This window comes from Callospermophilus lateralis, chromosome 5 (assembly GCF_048772815.1).
Source record: "Callospermophilus lateralis isolate mCalLat2 chromosome 5, mCalLat2.hap1, whole genome shotgun sequence".
Lineage (NCBI taxonomy): Eukaryota > Metazoa > Chordata > Mammalia > Rodentia > Sciuridae > Callospermophilus > Callospermophilus lateralis.
Window position 1 is genome coordinate 3,810,524 of NC_135309.1, and position 13,297 is coordinate 3,823,820.

The following is a 13,297-nucleotide window of genomic DNA, read 5'->3' on the forward strand; positions in this document are numbered from 1 at the left end:
CAAATTATTCCATAGAACATAAAAGGATGGAATACTTCCAAATTTATTCTATGAAGCTAGAATTACACTCATACCAAAAAAAGATTAAGGACACATCAAGCAAAAAAAATTATAGACCAATATACCTAATGAACTTAGATAAAAATTAATTAAAGAAATAGAAACAAGTTACATTCAACATATTAATAAGATTGTGCATTATGATCATATTGGTTTTCTCCCAGGGTAGAAAGGATATTTTGTTTTGTTTTGTTTTAATTAGTCATACATGACAGTAGAATGCATTTATGCACTTTGATATATCATACATAGATGAGATACAATTTCTTATTTTTCTGAGTGTACATGTTGTAGAATCATATTGTTCCTGCAGTCTCATTTATACATTCAGTAATAATGTCTGTTTCATTCTACTATCTTTTCTATCCCCACATCCCCTCCCCTTCCCTCCCATCATTTCCCTCTACCTAATCTTAGGCAACACTATTCTTCCCTAGTGCCCCCCCGCCTTATTGTGAATTAGCATCTGCATATTAGTTAAAACATTCGGCCTTTGGTTTTGTGGGATTGGCTTATTTCACTTAGCATGATATTCTCCAACTCCAACCATTTACTGACAAACTCCATAATTTTACTTTTCTTTAAAGCTGTGTAATATTCCATTGAGTATATATACCACATTTTCTTTATCCATTCATATATTGAGGGACACCTAGGTTGGTTTTATAGGTTAGTTATTGTGAATTGAGCTGCTATAAATGTTAATGTGGCTGCATCACTATAGTATGCTGATTTTAAGTCCTTTGGGTATAAACCAAAAAGTGGGTAACTGGGTCAAATGGTAGTTCCATTGCCAATTTTCTGAGGAAACTTCACACTGATTTCCATAGTGGTTGCACTAATTTGCAGTCCCACCAGCAATGTACGAGTGTACCTTAGAAGGAATGTTTTAACATACACAAATCAATAAAAGTAATTCACCACAAAAATAAAATTTGGGAGTTGGGGTTGTGGCTCAGTGGTAGAGCACTTGTCTAGCACATGTGAGGCACTGGGTTTGATACACAGCACCACATAAAAAAATAAAAAGACAAAATAAAAGTTCTGTGAACATCTAAGACTAAAATTATTTTTTTTAAAAAAATAAAAATAAGGGGAAAAAATCTTAGTCATCTCAATATACACAGCAGTAGGCTTTGACAAAATCCAGCCCCCATTCATGACAAGAACACTGAAAAAAGTGAAGACAGAGGAATCTGTCTCAACATGATAAAGGCCATGTACCACAAACCCAACATTGCAGTGAATGAAGGAAAACTGAAAGCATTTTCTCTAAATCTGGAACAAGGATGCTCACGCTCTTTCTTATTCAATATGGTACTAGAAATTCTAGTCAGAGTAATTAAGCAAGAGAAGGAAATGGGCAAAATTAGGAAAGGAAGAAGTAAAGTCTTCACTGCAAGTGATATAATCTTAACTGAGAAGACCAGAGTTCCACCAGAAGATTGTTAGAGCTAATATATAAATTGAGCAAAGTAGGACTGGGGTTGTAGTTTAGCGGTAGGTAGAGCGCTTGTCTACACATGTGAGGTACTGGGTTCAATCCTTAGCACCACATAAAAATAAATAAAGTAAAGGTTTTGTGTCGAACTAAAAAATAAATAAATAAAAGATTTTTTAAAAATTCAGCAAAGTAGCCGGTTACAAAGTGAACACACAAAAACCAATGGCTCTCTTGTACACCAATAATGAATCTGCAGAGAAGACATGGGGGATGTCAATTCCACTCAAAATAGCCCCTTGTAAACAAAATTTAAAAAACAAATAAACGTAACCAAGAAAGAAAAAAACCTCTATAAGGAAAATATGAAACACTGAATATGGAACAGTTCTGAAGAAATGAGAAGGTGGAACGACCCCCACGTTCATGGATAGGAATAATTAATACTGTCAAAATATCCACACCATGAAAGGCACTATATAGATTCAGTGCAATCCCCATGAACATACTAAGTACTTTACTAACGAAAACTGCATGATACTTCTTTTAGTCAGCTTTTTTGCTATGTGACTATATTTTGGATCTGACCAGAACAGCTATGGAGGAGGAAAAGTTTATTTGAGGGCTCATGGTTTCAGGGGTCTTAGGCCTAAGAAGAGTGGCCAATTCTTTGGGGCACCAGGTAGAACATAGTGAAGGGAGAGTGTGGCAGCGGGAAGTAGCTTACATAGTGATCTGGAAACAGAGAGTCTCCTTTGGCCAGATACAAATACATACCCACAGCCATGCCCCAGTTCCCATACAATCCAGCCACACCCTACCACTTCAGTTTCCATTCAGTTAATCCCTATCAGGGGATGAATTCACTGATCGGGTCAAGATTCTTACAACCCAAGCATTTCTCCTTGAAACCTTCAAGCACTGGCTCACGTGTGAGCTTTTGGGGGATACCTCACATCCAAACTATAACAGTACTGGCATAAAAACAGGCACAAGGACCAAAGGTACAGATTAGAAGACACAGAGAAAAACCCACTTAGATACAGTTATCTGATCCCTGACAAAGATGGCAAAACCAGACACTGGAGAAAACACAGCCCCTATAACCAGTGGTGCTGGGGAATTTTGTCACCCATATATAAAAGAAAAATGAAACTAGACCCTTTCTCCCATCCTGCACAAATTCAAATGCAATGGATCAAAGACCTGGGAATCAGACCAGAAGCTATGAAACTCCTAGAATAAAATGCAGAGTCTGAGGCATGATGTGGGAGCCCCAGGCAGTGAGGACAGGCATGACGTGAGATAAAACAGTGGCTGAGGACACAGCATCCAGTACAGTTTCCAAAGGGAAACCACCTCTGCTCAGAGACACTGATATAGCGTTTGTGTCTAGGAAAGAAAGGCATAAGTGCTTCTTTTAAAAAATTAATATTTTATTCATTACTTTCTGTTTTTCTTCATTCCTTCTGTTAGAAATGGCAGCTGTCCTGAGCAATAAGACACACCTCAGAGGTAGCTGAGCAAGGCCAACTTTACTTCAGCAGAAGGCATGCTACCAAACAAAGTCTGGCAAGCAAGCACACCTGGTTTGGCAGGCAATCCACCTTATTTATCCCTGACACGGCTCTGCAGAAGGAGCTTGGGTCAAGATCCACAGAACTGGCTAATTTAAAATTACAGAAGGGAAGGACTATAGTTAGGACTGGATCACTCAGGACACTACAGCATTATGATTGGAAGTCTGAGAACAAAGGAGGATTATAGTTGGGGGTGTGAGCAGGGCCAGGGTATACACTCCTGCCCACATGTGGATACATGCTGTACATGTTGGGCAGTTCACAATGGCTACATTTTAAAAAAAAACAACAATATATTTTTGGTTGTAGATGGACACAATACCTTTTATTTTGTTTATTTAGTTGTTATGTAGTGCTGGGGATCAGACCCAGGGCTTCACACTTCCTAGCTACACAAGTGCTCTACCACTGAGCTACAACCCTAGCCCCACAATGGCTACACTTTAACCATAAGGTTTATAACTGAAATTGGCTCTACCTAACTACACATTGTGAAATTTAACTATTATAGATATTTTTTTAAAGTCACATATTAGGAAACTCACCAGACTACAGATCAACTTTTATTTTTTTCCTTTGTCTTTGGTGGTGCTGGGGAATGAACCTGGTGCCTCCAGCATGCTAGACAGGGGCTCTACCACTAAGCTACTGCCCCAGTCCTACAGGTTTAACTCTGACTGGAGAGAATATTAACCTTACACTTCCTTCCTTCATTTTTCTCTTCATAAGTCCTTTTAAAGTGAAGTTCCAGGTGATTCTAGTCTTTCCACTCACAGGAAATATTCACCCACAGTTAAAAAAACAAACAAAGGAGAACTCTACCACTACTCAGGCTCCACAAATACTTCAAGTCAAACTGGCAATACATTCTATGCAAAGCCAGTTTTGAAGGAAGATAGAACGGTTTGTTTCTATTTTTCATCTTCAGATAACTAAAATGACAGAAAAGAAAACATATATGTGAAAAGGCAGCAAAGTGAGAAAGAATAGGCAACAAACGTGCAGATTTACTCACCTCGACAGAGGCCAAGTCGTGACACTCAGCAGCTGGAGAAGGAGCAGCCCTCTCAGGCCCAAGGGTAGTTCAGAGGCAGAGCAACCTGGAAAATGTAGGAGTGACCCTCAATTTCAGCCTGTTTCAGGAACTGGAATATTATGGGTTTGCTGCCAGCCCTAAGGAGGTCCAGGTATTGGAGGGAAGGTGGGTTGGAGACCCTGCTTCCTGCACATTTGGAATAGTGTGAACAAGTAAATTAACTACTCCTGGGAGAAATAAAGGGGACTGAATAAAATAAAATAAATCAACAGGAGGGCTAGGGTTGTGGCTCAGTGGTAGAGCACTTGCCTAGCAAGTGTGAGGCCCTGGGTTCAATCCTCAACCCCACATAAAAATAATAAATTCCATCTACAACTAAAAAAAAATTTAAATAAATAAATAAATAAACCGGGACTCCACATGCCACTCCTGCATTACACAGAACTCCAACTGATTCCAGATTCCCTGAAAACTTCCTGTGACTACTGTATACACTAGAGACCTGGCCTGTGAGAGCTGGCCCAAGGCCTAAAATAGACTGCAACCTACAAGACACTCCAGACAGTGCTGACCTCAACCCAATAGGACAAATCAGAGGTTGAGGACACACCACCCTGTCAAGTTCCTAAAGGGACTTTTTGCCCAAAGTCACTGATGAGGGAGGGGTCTGTGTCTAGGGAAGATAAGAACCAGAAGAAACACAAAACGAACCCCTCCCTCTTGTAACATGGGTCCACTTTAAGCTTCAAAATAACCCTGTCACTGAAGTTTTTAAAAACTGACATTTTTTTTTCCTTTCTCTTCTCCCTTTCCCCCTTCCTAACCTTGGGGAAGCAAGACTACCCTTCTTCTCATCCTAGGCCAAGTTCCCTGTCCTTGAGCACACACACCAGACGTCTGCAGGGATGATGCCAGAAGAACTGAGAAACAGCCATCTACCAAGTCTACGAGTGAATTATGGCCCCCAACAGGGTACCCTGGGATGCAGTCTTTGAACCACCCCTTTAAAAGTTCTCTGTTCCCCCAGGGGACAGAACCACAGCCTCTGGAACAGTAGTCCCATGTGTTTCTTTCTTGAAAGCAAAAAAAAAAAAATCTTATTTTTCTTTTTTTCCTCAGAGTCATGTCCTTGTTACTAGACTGGCAATGGGAACAAACACAAACAGGCTTTCAATAACTAACTGGAATTCAGGGAAGGGTCAACAGCAGCTCCAGCTCTGGCTTCATGGGCAGATCTGGTACTTTGGGCAACCCCCTTCCATGCTGAGGAGATGAAGACTCCTGAGACCTAAGCATCATAGTATGTTCCCCATACCAAGGGAAAAAAAGCATGGAAAGGGCCTCCTCCATGGAATATCAATATACCTACTATAAGAAAAAATCCAGAAAGCACCTCTGGGTACAAATGACAGTGGGGAACATACTTAAAGTTGATGGCTAATAAGGGATAAGGGATAATAATAAATAAGCCAGGTCAGACTCAACAATATCTTGTATTCAAACCTCTTGAATGCAACATTAAAAAAAAATAGGTACACTTCCTTTTATGTTCATTTGTTTTTTGGTACTGCAGATGAAACCAAGGGGCAGTGAACCACTGAGCTCCATTCTGGGTCCTTTTTACATTTCATTTTGAGACAGGATCTCACAAAGCTGATTAGGGCCTTGCAAAATTGCTGAGGCTAGTCTCAAACTTACATCTGCCTGTATTATCTTGCCTGGATGGGATTACAGGCATGTACCACTGCACCCAGTTTAGCACAGCTTTTCTATGTGCTGGATTGCCCAATCTCTCTCCTAGGACAAGATTGGTTTTGTGAATTAAATCCTATTGGGGTGAGATGGTTATCACACCCAAAAAACAATGACTTCATATAAAAGTGCCAACAGAACACATGCTCTGCTTTCAGTTTCAATCAAGGAAAAGGAAATTACCTGATCTACTGGAGGTCTAGGAAAAAAGCCAGTAAGGATGAATGGAGCCTGCGAAGTGCAACCAATGTTATCCCAACCAGCTTTTGTTTAGGAGTTGGTAACTCATCCCAGGAATAAATAACATCCCCTTTTACGAGAAGGCACTGATGGACATCCATTCTCTTCTGGACAAAATTTTAAAACACAGATTGGGCTAGTTTTTCCACCCTATAATGCATCTATTCTGCAGAGAGCTAAAAATAATATTGCTTAGAATATTCAGCCCACAATACCAAGTCCACAAACCCTACTGGCTCTGATGCCAGGCAACTAAGGCTGATTCATGATGCTAGACTTAAAGGATATATTCTTTTGCATTCTTCTGGAAAGGATATCCCAATTATTACTTGCTTTTCAGTGGCAGGGACCTGATACCAATGTTGCATCCTTGCTGGACCATCCTACCCCAGGGATTTAAGACCTATTCTACTGTTTAATGTGAATCTAAAAAAAAGACCTGTGAGAGTTACAGCCATATCAAAGAAGGCTTTAAAAATATGTGGATGATCTGCCTATCGCCAGTCCAACCATGAATACTGCCTTTAAACACTAAAGCTGCTGTAATCTATCTTGCCCCATGTGGATATGTGGTATCCACTAAAAAGTCTCAGTTTTGTAAACAGGTTGCCATCTGGGATTCTAGATTATCCAATAGACCCCAAGTTGATGTCAGGTGGCAAGCAGGTTCTCTTTGGAGAGTTAGAGAAGTCAGGAACCAGATAGTTGTATGGGTGTCTGGGAATGTCAGGACTCTGCCATGTTTGTGTTTCTAATTTTGGACTAATGTGGCGAAAGACCTGAAAGTCTTTTCCATGATAGATGCAGGTCAGGGTCACTCATAAAAATCTGCCCTAACTTGCTTTTTTACTGAGAGGCCCTGACTCTCTTAAGAAGATTTGGGCTATTTTTCCCCCAACTTAGCAGAATGAGGGCATTGCCACCTGAAGGGTAACTTAAATTTTCAAACTTAGACAGCAAAGCAACATAACCACAGACTCCATCAAGGCCTACCTCAGCTTTCACTAGATGCTGTAAGATTCTCTATTTTTTGTTTTGTTTTGTTTTGTTTGGGGTGGTTTTTTTTTTTTTTTTTTTTTTTTTTTTCCTGTTCCTAAAGTGGAATAGAAATAGAATCTTGGAGTCCACAATGCCAAGGCCATTCAAGAAGTTAAAACAAAGCCACGTCAGAGCCCTTAATTTGGTCCCTGCCTGATTTACAAAAGGTGTTCTGCTGAGAGCCACAGCCAAGTCGGAATGGCCCCTGGCATTTTGCCAATAGTAATGGTTGAGAGGCGAGCCATTAAGATGATGCTGGATTGATTCAATTGTATATTAGACCTTTACTGTCCGCCTCCCGCTGCTACTTTGGAGTTCTCACGGGGATTCCTGGAGAGTTCGCATTGGTTGGGGAAGTGCCGGAGGAGGAGGGATTTCCATGTGTGGTGTGTCCCAGGAGAAGGCTGCGTGTGTGGTGTTGGCGGGAGTTCGGAAATAAAGTTTGTTCCTGCTTCAGTGGCTCGTGATTTGTGCCCAGCCAGACTGCGGTAGTGTTCAGACTAGTAAAATAATGCCCAACTCTTACAGTTCTCTTAGACACTGGGAGACATGCTGTGACTAGGATGCCATCTGTCAAAACAGCTGGACCACACAGCAGAAGGCAGAGTACTGCCTGTTGGAAACATGGGGAGAGAGCAGGCCAGCCTGTTGGATGATCCAGATGCCAACTGCACATCAGACTCACACCTCTCCTGAATGGGAACAACACAAACACTTTCGTACTGAGGAGAATGAGAAATAAGCCCCAAAAAAGGGGTTTCTGACTCCTAGGATAGAAGTGCCAGGTGGAGACAAAGTTGCCAGGGGCTCCTCCTCCTGCCTGCACAAGCCTGGCCCCTGGCAGAGCACCTGCATGAGTACTTGCCATGGGAAGGAAGCCTTGCTGACCTTCAGCAAGTCCCAGCTGGGAGGGCCATGCAGCCACCAGACCCCAGCAAGTGTGTCAGAACTCTGCTGTGCACCAGAACAGTTCAAAGACTAAATGGAAGCCCATGTAAAAGAGCATGAGATGTAAAAGGGCACAGGACATGAAATAACTCAGGCTTTTGTAGACTGACAGGTAGAGCCTGCCCAGGTACGGAGTACCATGGGAAATGTCAGATATCTGATATACTGGTAGATAGATACCTTCTCTAGGTGGGTCAAGGTTGATTCTTCCAGAACAGAAAAGTCTTTAGAAATGTCTAGAGTACTTTTGAAGGAATTGATCCTGATGTGATGATGGACAATCTCACTGCAGAACTGACTTAACGAGGGAACAAACATTGGATGGCCAATGAAAGTTACATGCATCCTGGAGACCCCAATCTACTTGGAAAAAAGAGAAGGTAAATCACACCTTTAAAAACACTGTGGCTAATATATGCCAAGAACCCACCTGCAATGGGATATGGGGTTGCCAACTGCTCTTGATTTAAATCAAGCCCAGAAATACTATTTTAGAGACCTTGCTGGTATCCTGTGGAAGGGCAAAACATGGCTCTCACAAAGAGACCTAGACTAAAACAGCATTATGACAATCAGTCAAATATTTATTAATTGCTGTAGTTAGTGGACTTTCTCCAGGTCCCCATTAAGGTTCAAGTCACCTCTTCATCTGCTCCAGGGAAAGTCCCAAAAAGGAAAATGATACTCCATTCTAAGACCCCATTCATCACCCAGCTTCAGGAGCAAACAGCTTAGGGATGTTGTAGCCCATTTCTCCACAGAAATGGGAGGTAGAAATTGACAATGGGAAATGTATCGGGGTCCACTTCATGCTGTGAACATAACCTTGTGGCTTAACTTAAATGTATCAGGGATTCATTTCATACTGAACATAACCCAGTGGTTTATTTTAAATCTGACAATGTTTTTTTTTTCCCACTTTATCTTCTCCCTTTCCCCTTCCATAACCTTGGGGTGACAGATTGCCATACTTCTCATCTTAATGGGAGTTAGCTGTCCTTGAGCTCACACAACACGGGAACCATGGAATTCAGACTTGCAACAGTGCCAAAATATCTAAGAAACAGCCGTCTCCCAAGTCTATGAGTAAATTATGAAACCTTACAAGGCACACTAGAATGCAGCCTCTGAATCACCTCTTTGTAACCTTCTGTTCCCCTCACATGACAGAATCACAACCTCTGAAACTGGAGTTCCCAGTTTCTCCTCTGCTGGCAATGCAATAAATCTTTTTCTTTTTTTCCTCAAAACTGTCCTCATTATTGGACTGCCATTGGGACATTGCCTGAAGTTTCAGTACCACTGTGTCTGTATGCTGACTCGACAGTTCCATGTGTACAAAATTTACGAAGTGTTAGCACATGGGAACAAAAGTGAATGAAACTGTCAACATAAAAAACAAACTTGAACAACTCAAGTCCCATAAGAACAGGGGAATACCAAGGTTGGACACTGCTCAAAAACACTGGTCCACTTTAGGAGCCAGATGCAAGGCCAGAGGGCCAGCCACCCTGCTGAGAGCAAGTAACCACAAACTGGGACTCCAATTACCCACTCCACAAGTTCAATAATTTTATTTTTAGCGAAGCACATCACTTATGTTTAGTTACTATAAATGATAAAACTTAGAACTGCCAAAAGGAAAAGAAACTGCCAAAGGGAATCTTAGGAAAGAACTATAAATGAAGAAATCCCCCTCCTCTGCATTCTGCTAGAGCAGTTCCTGCACAGACACCCCCTCCCCATTATGACTTAGAAGATGCTCCCTTTTTAACCCATGGCAAATACACACCTTGATCCAGAAAATCCCTCCCCTCTTTTTCTCCTCATAAGCAATTAGCTGAACAAATTTCTCTTCAGGGATCAGAACAATTCCTTGTTAATCAAACTGGGCTGAAGATTCTCTCCTTCCTCAAGGACTCTGAAATTTGAATCACTGGCAGCTGAACACAACATAGGACCCCTCTTCCTGGCCCCTCCATACAACAGGCACTGTTTCCAGTGAAACATCCTCTGACCTGGGATCTGACCTGCTGCCCTCCCCTCCAGCTTCTTCCTAACCCTGTTTGCCCCTCCCTAGGAAAGCAGTCCTTTTCTGCAGGAGCTGTGGGTGCTTGCAGAGCTCACCTGTGGTTCTCCCCTCTCCTGCAGTGCTCCTTAGAATAAGTCGCTTATCACCCAAATCTGCACTTGTTTCATTGGACAGTCTGTGAACAACCCTGGACAATATCAACTGCACTCTCAGAAATGGCTTCTCCTTATCCTTCCCAGCCAGTCCCCCATCACATCTGCCTGAGGACCCCAGGTTTCCAGAGCTCTAGAGCTTCTCAGTCTAAAGGGCTCCTTCCAGGGTTGGTGTGAGCAGCCTAGGCCTCTGCAGGGGAGGCTGCCCAAAGAGCTCTGACTGGACCTTCAGTGACCTCCTTTTGCAGGATCACATCTGGCCTTGGATTATACTTACTGGGATTAAAGATCTCTTCTTCTCAGTCACCTTTTCAATAGAACAGACTTGGTGTTTAAAGAACCCAGTAAAAACACTCATACTCTGTGTTTATGTTCATAGGAGAAAAAATTTTAAGCCACTTATATTTAATACTTCAGTAGGAAAATCAAATTTACCCATCTTGCTTGGAAAACGAACATGTTATTTAATTACTATTTCCAATATAACATTTGGTAATCAATCATCACAGGTGACTGCTGGGAAAGAAAAACACTACCAAACAAGTTTTAACTAATGGAATAAAAGAAGAAATGTTTCTTTGTTTTTTGTCTGGATCTTTCTTTTTCCCCCTGACTTATACCTCTATCTTGCCCTTTAGGAATATTTCCTAATCTTTCAGCTTTATTAATAAGTTACTTTTTACAATTAATGAAACACTGAAGCTAAAATAAGTGAACAAGTCTAACTAAGACAACAAACCTGGGGAGCTGCAGCACCACTGGACACTGACCTGTCACACTCCAGCTTCAAGTCAGGCTCCTGTCACCAGGCATGTCCTCCCACCCCCTCCTGCTGCTGAAGACCTTTGTAGGGTTTTCCTTCACCTTCCTGGGGCCTCTTTTCCCTCCTCTTTGAGATAACTGTTCTTCCTTCCAGCTCTGAGAATCCAGAGGGCAGGAACAATGTCTGTCATGTTCCCTCAACACCAGCATTTCACTGCCTGACCTGGGTATCTCCAACTGCTCCCCTCAGAATCTGCAGTCTACACCTCAGTCTGTTCACTAGGAGGAGCTGACCCAGGGCCTGAAATTACCTGCACACTGTCAGGCACAGGATGGCTGTGGGCACCATTTGGAAGCCTCAGGAAAAAAACAGGAAAATACCTGAGGACACGGGACCCTAAAAGTGGCCTAAAGACACTGCAAAGGTGTCTGTTCCTGGGCAAGATCAAGAGAGGCATAAGTAGTTTTTAACACTCAAATTCCAGGTCATTCCTCTCTGCTTTGCACTCCTGGGAGACATGCAGATACATAAAAATAAAAACAGACAAAACCACCACAAGACAAACAAACAAAAAAAAAACCCTTTAAAAATTGGCATCCAGTACTCAGTGAAACTATGACCATTAAAACACTCTCCACTTGAATGCAGTCTTGGGAACAAATGTTGACACAGTGTGCCCTGGTGAGTGTGAGACACATGCTCACCTGTGCAAACCCAAAGAATGGTCTGCAACATGCAGTAGAGCAGGAAGCGAGGCATTTGCAAGATGTGGCACAGCCACAGTGTCACAATCAGCATTTTATCCTAGGGCAGAAGGTCCCTCCCCCAGTTCCTCATTAGCTGAGGACTTGGGGCGGGCAGTGTCCTCTGAATGTCAGCTAGGTTTTACTGTCTCCTATTGGGTTAAAGAAATGCACCTTTTTTTTTGCCCCACCTCCCTCTGTTCTACTGGGTTCAATCCATTAAAAAAAATAATAATAATTTTAGAAATTTTTGTCTTTATATGTAGATAACAACTGGGACTGAAGAACTCCCCTTTGGTCTTAGTGCAGTAAAAGTCCCTAAGTTGCGTGAGCTGAGTCCATAGATTGAGGACAAGCTTGATCCCTTACAAAGAGGGCATAGCGCGTCCTCTAATAGAACCGAACAATTCTCTGGCCCCGAACAATTCTCTGGCCCGAAGTAACCCAGAGCTGTTACGTCTGAAAGTAAAGGCCCTGCTGAGCCCGGGGCTCGGACTGAGGGGTTGTCCCCCAGGCCCTGGCGCCACTAATGCGTGCTGCTTCCAGATCTCGGGTCCTCGTGCTCGTTTCTCACGACGTGCTCACCGCGCTCTCTGGGATCAGCTGCCCAGGGATGACCTAGGAGGTCGCCAACAAGGAGGGGACAGGGACCAGCCCCGCGGGCCCAGGGGTCAGGGGCCCAGCGCCATCTGCCAGCCCGGACTCGGCCACATGCAGCAGCTCACCCGCAGGCTGGGTCCCCACGGCAGGTGCAGACAGGGTGCCGCCTGTCCTCTGCACACACTAACCGGTGGGCCTCCAGGGGGACTCACCGTCCTCCCGGGGCTCACAGGCTGCGCAGACGCAACGGGAACTAGCGAGCAGCGGATGCCTGACCTGAGGAGGAAGGACCCGACGTGGTGAGGAAGAAAAGCCCTAGAGATTGCAGAAGCCCGCCCTTCCTGTCTATCTGCGCACCTGATTGGACAGTCCTACCCCAGGTACAAGCATTATGGAGTGACAGTTATGTCATCCTATCCTTGGCTGAACTGGGCCAGAGTGACAGGTACTTGACCCAATCGTTTTCAAGCAGGATTTCCTTGCCCTGTTGGAACCTGATCCTCCCAGGAAATTTTTCTATTTTGCCTGGTGTAGAAGGCGATTTTTAAGTAGGACAACGAGTGTCCACGATATGTAAAAATAAGTGTGCTGTTCACGGCTGAAAGTGTGAGAAATAGTCCAGTGATCCATTTTCAGAATACAGTTTTTGCTTTAAATGAAAAATGAGAGGACGTAGGAAAGGCAGCTGGAGGGGAGAGCTGGGTGGAAGGTACGGGCAGATCCGGGGTGAAAATTCAGGGCCCTGACGAACAGGAGGTGAGAAAAGCCCCCACTAATCACCAAGGATAATGTACAACGGATAGCTAGCTCCTTTACCTCAGAGTTGGAAAATGGAAGATGGAGGTGAACCCAGATGGAAGTTAAAAGGTACTCAGGATGCATTTTTTTTTTCTTTTTTTATTTGTTCTTAGC

General features: G+C 43.1%; 1 protein-coding gene across 1 annotated transcript in view; it reads right to left on the reverse strand.

Moving 5' to 3' along the window:
• LOC143399541 (uncharacterized) overlaps nucleotides 1-12,655 on the reverse strand; it is a 33,394-nt gene extending 20,739 nt beyond the window's left edge. The window contains exons 1-2 of the mRNA XM_076856268.1: nucleotides 12,511-12,655; nucleotides 4,097-4,181 (exon numbers count right to left, since the gene is read on the reverse strand). The gene's annotated coding sequence lies outside the window, so the exon portion shown is untranslated. The remainder of the gene's footprint in view (nucleotides 1-4,096; nucleotides 4,182-12,510) is intronic.
• Between the last annotated feature and the right edge of the window lie 642 nt (nucleotides 12,656-13,297).